The 7,399-nt window shown below is 41.3% G+C and overlaps 1 non-coding gene across 1 annotated transcript; it reads left to right on the top strand.

The window, feature by feature from the left end:
• Positions 1–6,031: 6,031 nt before the first annotated feature.
• Positions 6,032–6,140, top strand: LOC136511944 (small nucleolar RNA R71). The gene has a single exon (XR_010772930.1). It is a non-coding gene; the product is annotated as a small nucleolar RNA R71 (small nucleolar RNA).
• Positions 6,141–7,399: the final 1,259 nt, after the last annotated feature.

The raw sequence follows: 7,399 nt of genomic DNA, 5'->3' as shown, positions 1-7,399 counted from the left end.
CAGGACCCACAAGTTAGTCACCCTTTCTTCCTTCCTTCTTTGTTCCTGGTGATGGTGCATGCCATCTATGGTAGCTCGCCCGTCGCGCCCACGCCAGCCATGGAAGGTATACGAAATCCATTAATTCCGTAGCTCTGCCACGCCGCTTCCCTTTTCTACCATGCTCGCTTGCCTATAATACCTGCTGTCGAGCCCTCCCTTTCTCCCTTTCCGTTCACAGTCGAGCTCGCACTGCCGCCTCCAATCCGCCAGGTCCGGAGCCTTATCGCCGTCGCAAGCATGCTCGGGAGCATCACCAGGTAATGACGTAGTCGTAGGTGCTCTCTTTTCTAATTTTTGTCCCAGTTTTACCCACATTCGATACTCACCAGCGGCCATTTCTCTCTCCAGCCGTCGTCTCACATCGCCAAACCCTATGGTGCCTTCCCGGACGCCGCAAACCCTCTCATCGGACCCACGGTATAACCCTCGTCCTTCTCATGCCTTCACTTTCATTTCTTGCTTATGGAATCACTGTATCGGCGAGCTTCACATCCGCCATTCATGGCGCCGCCATAGGGGCCGTCGTCTCGATGTGCTCCTTGCTTTTGTTTCAGTCTAGTCGAGTTCACGAGGTCTCGTTCATCACACCCACGCTATCAGTTTGGAAGAAGGTAGCCCGAAACATTGTATCGGCGTTCGCCATGGTGCTCAGCTCGCCGCCGGCCATGGCGGACTAGCTAGAGCCACTGTGCAGTCTACGGGGGTCCTCCCCTTCATTCCCTTGTCATCAGATTTACTCGGACGACCAAGATTAGGACGTACACCTTTAGGGTCATATCTATCCACCATGGACCTATGGACTCGATCCACAGCGCCAACTCATGCGCTTCCACGCACGTCTGGTACACCGTGCCAACTAGCGCACACCGTGTGGCGGCCACCTCAGCTGGCGACGTGATCAACACTGCCAGCCGAGCGTGTTTTTTGATTTAACCCATCGGTTTTCATGGAATCAACCCGCAGTACACATCAGTTCAAAAGTATTTCTTTTCAGTCTTGTTTTCTTCCGATTTAGCCCCTTTATTTCTAAGTAATAGTGCGCACAGTCCAAGAACACGTTACAGTTCGGTTTTATTCAAATTTGAGTTTGTATTATTTACAAGACTGCCACTAGAACCTTATTTTATGCTTAACTTTTGCGTTTTAAGTCCAATTTGAGTGATTCTATTGCTCATGTGTTCGTAGCAGTACGTAGATTAGTTTTATAAGTTTTTTAGTCTATGTTACTACTGTTTGGTGTACTATTCTAATAGAAGTATCCTTGTATGCATGTGATGATTGGAATGGATGCTTGATTGGTGAATTGGAACACGTTTAGAGGGTGATCAGTTCGAGGTTTTAGAGGATCAATCAGGTGACAAGCAGTACTAGGCAAGTGTAGCAAAGGCCCCTTTTACCTATGAACTCTACAATTCATATACATGCATGTGTTTAAATTTGAATTACCTTTAAGGACTTTACCTAGATTACTACTTGTACCACATATCCTTGATACCTATGGTTTGGGATGCATTTTGGATAGATGCTGCAGCGCTCGACATAAAATAATTGTTAAACATGACTAAAGATATTATGCAATATATTAAAATAGAGCTTTTTAGCAACAATTAGGGGGCTAGAGTATTGGGTTGAGTGTTCTAGTGCCTCTCCATAAGGACTTAATCCTAAAGCGGCCACCCAGAAGGTTTCATACAACCCCAAGTGTCATATGGCTCTGACTTTAACCTGTTAACTAGATTGTACTAGCTTGTCTATAGCTTTCTATAAGGGCAAGAGGGGGGCACTAGTTGGTATGTTTCTTTTCCTACTAGGGTGTGTATCATGCCATGACAACAAGTGCCACTCCTAGAGGAGGGCCACATACGGCTAGGCGGCTGAAACCTTAGCAGCTATGACTTGTTAGTATGACTAGCGAAGGGTTACATAGTCAAACCCTGCCACACTTCCTAGGTAGAGGTGATGTGGGCTTTGCAAACCCTGGCATTGGGAATCACTAGAGATAGCTAGGTGGGAGAGCGAGCGATTTATCTTTCAGTAACAAAGGGTAAACAAGTAACTTGGAGAAACATGCTAGCACTTTGGGGCACATCCTGCCTACCAACTAGGAGAGTAAAATAGACAAGGTTTGCCACGAGCCCTACGATTTAATAACTGGACCTAATGTGGTGAAATACAGAGGATGGACAAGGCTGTCACCACTTGCCACCTACCACAATCTATCTAGAGGCCTAGCTGTATCCATAGGTAATCTATAGCCTAAGCACCTCGCTTAATCTATAGGCTTACTACTTTGTTCTGAGCTTTGATGAAATAAGCTCAAAGTACCCTAACTAGATGGTGGAACCGATACTAACGGAAGACTACTAATAATAAGATAACCTATGCTACTAATGCCAAACAATAAGCACCTAAGCTCACTAATGATGGACAATAATGAACTAGTACTTAAGTAAAGAAAAGCAATACTACTAGAATAAAGTACTAGAAATAAAGTACTGAATAAAGTAAATGCTAAATAAAAGAATTACAAAAACTGCTATACCAGACCCAAAAGATTCTTCTGGACTCCAAGAGAAGCTTCGCTCTTGCTCTACTTCCACTACTATACTACTACTCTAAAGCTAAGCTAAGGTAGAGATCTTGGAGAAGCTTGGAGAGCTTGGAATTGAATGGGGCACTTCTCCACTAAGCTCCACACCCCATATTTATAGTGTAGATTGAGGGGGCTACTCATAGGTAGCTAGGAGGTCGGTGGAGCACCTAGGGCACAGAGCGGTGCCGGCTAGCCCTAGGATCCACCGCCTCTTGATCGTAGCGCCATGGTTGCTCCTCAATGGTGGTTACTAAGAAATCACATGTCAAAATTTGGGTAGGAAGTCATTTTGTAGGTCGGTTGGAGCCTCCCAAGTGTATGACAATGGGCCCATGGATCCAAGGCCATCCAATCTTGTCCATTGGTCAAACCGACATTGAATGGACGCTTGGCATTGCTTCTAGAGTAGCTCCCACGGATCGGTGATGTGGCCAAGCCACATGGCACACCGAGCGGCACCCTTGTAGGGCCGACCGGCCTGGCATGTGGGCCCTTGGCCTCCCTGCCATGTCCACTTGACTCCCAAATCCATATTTGTCACTAATTTGGCCTATTTTTGCTTAAATTTCCCGCATACAAATAATTCTACAAGCATAAGTGGAACTAGGTGAATTATAAAAAAAATTCTACACATGTGATGATGATTTACCTCACTTTATCATGCTTTTGGGTGGAATGTTGATGGTCAAATAGGTGTTAGTGACCGTCAACAAGCTCCCCCAAGCTACCCCTTTGATGTCCTCAGTAAAGATGCGGGTTTAGCATGGCATAGGTGTTGGATCAGGAGTTGCTACTAAGTAACGTCCATAGAAACTTATATACAAACTAATACTATCTCTTGAGTTGAACATGTTAGCACTTAGAAATCCATCATCAGTCTTAGCAATGTGGGACTTATAGCTTTTACCTTGACATACGCAATTGTAAGAATGTGTAGCTAGATAGATACTTTTTCCCTACTTTGGTTTAGCTCAAACTTCCTAGAGGTTTTCAATATATTTTGAAAAGAAAACTTGCCTAAGTTCCTTAGATGGTACACTCAAGTCACTCAATGGTGTTTGAAATCTCACCAAGGCCATGAATTTTAGCCTTAATATCTATCCTAAAGCTTATGTGGAGCTCAAGGTAGGGGATAAAAGCATAGCCTACTTGCATTGAATTTATTGCTAAGTCTAACACTCGGATCACAAGGAGCAACAAATCATACTAATTGATCAAGAAGTGCATGTGTGTGGTATATTTGGTGGAAGTGGTACTCCTTTGTGAAGTTTCCCTTCTCTAGCTTCTATTTGAGAGGGCATGGCTACTTCTTTCTCTCTCTCTCTCTCTCTCTCTCTCTCTCTCTCTCTCTTTTACTAGAGCTTTTTGCTCTTTATTCTCTCTCTATATTTTTCTGTAGCCCATGCCTCTCTTTTTGATGAAACATAGCTAGAGAGATAACTTTGATTCTTATAGAGCAATAATAAATGGAAAGCATGTGTGGTTGCATACTCCTAGTGTAGGAATAGCATAAGTATGTGGGTGTATGTGATCTTGATCAAAAAGCATGACAAGTTTGTCTACTCAGATCAATAAGGCTTGAAAAAGCTCAAAACAAACAAGTAGCTTTTATAGTGGCTTTATCATGTATGATTGAATATGTATTTGGCTTTGGTAGGAATTTATCACCATTGAGAAACTTCTAGCCAGAGAGTTTTAGCAATTTGCAAAACAAAACTCCAGGTTGTTCTTACCATTCCTCAGATAGGTTCAAAGATTTACTCTAATCTTGGCAACAACATTTCTCACAAAAACTTTATACTCGGTTCTAGCATTTCCAACCCACAAAAGCACTCAACTTAAAGATGAACTCTAAGTTATCATGCTCAAAACTTAAGAAGTATCTGGTTGTATGACAAGCTTTTGCAAACTATCATAGAGCAACTATTCATCATCTCCAAATAATTTATCATCATTTATTAGAGCTGTCGGTGTTTGATGGCCGGTAACTCATCATAGAGTTACCTAGGATGATGATTGGTGGGCTTCCACATATGCGGAACACGATGGTGAATGCAAAGAGATGAACAATTTATACTTGTTCGGGCCCTCGTAATTGAGTAATAGCATTTATGTCCAGTCGACGTGTAGCCTTCTGCGTTGGATTTATTGGTATGATTGTGTGTCATGGCCTCCCGATCTAGGGAGCCCTGCCCTCCTTTATATATCTAGGAGGCAAGTCTCCTAGTCGGTTACAATAGAGGAGTCCTAGTAGGATTACATGATAGCAATGTTACTATCACTATATGAGGGAATCCAAGTCAAACTAGATCTTCTCCCTTCCTTGTGGGGTACCCAAGGACTATGTCCCTCAAGCCCCTGAGCCCTGTATGGTTGAACTTTGGAAGTCTTCTTGTTCCTCTAGGTCTTGCTGAGTAGAAACAAGCGTTGTCCGAGTGCTTTCTTGAGTGAAACCATGTAGTGCACTCACTAAGTGTAGCCCCTGAGCCTCTTACTATTTTGAACAAAGAGTTGAAGGGTCTTGTCTACAATTCCTTTTCGAAGAGAAAAGTTTCTTTTTAAGATAAATTTCAAGGCACTCCTCTCTACATTCTATGATCATGGATATTGAGATCTGAAACAAACATGAATATAAAGAGAGGGTTTAAGATTTTCATACCTAAGCAGGGAGAGATCTCCCCAAGCTTGCCTTTTGCATAGGTTGGAGTGTCTTCTGGTGGCTCTTTTGATTCTTTCTTTATTGACTAACTAATACTACTAGAATGCACAATTGACTAAATGACTAAACCTATTACTACTAGATAACTGACTAAATATTTATTAAATATGTTTTTTAAATGCAAACCCTATCCTAACATGCATAGCTACTACATGACTTTATTTATTAACATAGAGTAGCTTAATGCAGCTAAGTTAATCATGCAATGCAAAGCAAATTTGTTAGAAATTTAAATATGAGATGCAAATACTAAAAATGCAGTAAATATACAAAAGATAGAGAACTTACCTTTTTAATGGACCCAAGGTTATTCTTTGTTGAGCGAGGTGTTTCCTCTTGTTCCACCTTGGAGGCCTTGTCAGGGTCAGGGGATGACGAGTTTGAGAATGAATCTTTCTTTTTACGCCATCTCTTTCTATTCTTCTTCTTCTTCTTTTATAGGCTTCTCCGGTTCTTCAATCAGCTTTGGTTTCTTCATCTTGATTCTCTTCAGATGCTTCTTCTTTTCTTGTTTCTCATCAAAGAGGGGTTGTCTAGACACAAAAGCAAATATTTCTTTCCTTCCAGCAAAGTGGAATTGGATTTGCCCAAAAGCCACATATATGCAAACATTTGTAGTATTAAGGGTACTGTTAGTCAACCCATGGTAGAACGTCTGTATGAGTAGCCAATTCTCAATCCCATGATGAGGACATTCTGATATATAGTCTTGATAGCGTTCCCAAGCTTTAGGGATAGATTCATCATGTTGTTGCTGACAACTTGAAATTCTCCCATGTAGAGCATTGGTCTTGCCCGTGGGAAAGAACTTTGCTAGGAAGGCAGTGGAGTAGTTATCCCATGTAGTCTTTCTATCTTTGTTGGCGTAGACCCACTACTTCACCTTCCCCAAATGTGAAAATGGGAAGAGGCAAAGTAGTATGGTGTCTTTGGTTACTCCCTTGATGGTGAAAGTGCTACAGATCTCTAGGAAGTGTTGGAGATGAGCACTAGCATCTTCATTTGCCTTTCCACAAAATTGGCTCGCTTACACCATGTTGATGAGAGCCGGCTTGAGCTTGAATCCATTGTCTCCCACATTGACTATGGGTCCAGTCTAGATGTTGGCAGTGGTTGGAGCAGAGAATTCATGGAGAGTCCTATCAACCATGGCTTCAAATTCTGGTGTTAAGCTTCGCCTTATATGGTTGTCTTCTGACTCTAAAGCTAAAACTTTTTTGAGTTAAGCCTTAGTCCTCTTAAGTAGTGCTTCTGGATCGTCAACGTAGTTTGTCGAAACATCAAAACCGATCATACATTACCCTTCAAAAGGTACACAAGTAGACAAAACAAGGCTAAGCCTATTTGAGTAGAGGTCAGTGGTTATTTCAATCACATCAATAAGTATAAGTTTATCAATACTTCCTTTGTCTAGCTACCTTCCCTGGCAATGGCACCAGAAATGCTTGTTGGTATTTATTAACTTATCGCTTGTTTTAATAGCCACCTATTATAAACCTATATATCCTAACATTACTTTACTAGGTTGTCATCCTTAGTGATGTTGCTAGAGACACTTGTTAGTACTACCTAGCATTACTACTAGAATAATATTAAATAGTACTTTATTAATTTATGTGACTAGGAGGAATATATAGATATGAATGAAGAGGAATCTACAAGCGCACAGATAAGTATACCATTGTAGCACTTCACCCGAGAGTATTCCAGGTATTGTTATTTATATTTTTACCACAGGGAAAGTCTAGCATGGACATGTATTGATAACTTATACTATTGATGGAGAAGTAAACAATAACCAATATTCTACTCAAAACAGGGGTAAGTCATAGCATAAGATATATATGATAAGTATTGATCAATGATAATGATAAATCACTCAGAGTACACCTTTCTATGGCATTAGCATGGTCAAGTAGAATATTAGAGGAATAATTCCTAAGTCATTTTTAATTACAAGTCAAAGCATACATTGATTAGTGCAATTACACCTAATAGTGATTGCTATGATCATCTTCATATCTACACATAAGCGATATTACTAA

This window comes from Miscanthus floridulus, chromosome 1 (genome assembly GCF_019320115.1).
Source record: "Miscanthus floridulus cultivar M001 chromosome 1, ASM1932011v1, whole genome shotgun sequence".
In the NCBI taxonomy this organism is placed as follows: domain Eukaryota; kingdom Viridiplantae; phylum Streptophyta; class Magnoliopsida; order Poales; family Poaceae; genus Miscanthus; species Miscanthus floridulus.
The sequence above is the reverse complement of the archived record's forward strand: the minus strand, read 5'-3'. Positions and strand labels throughout refer to the sequence as shown.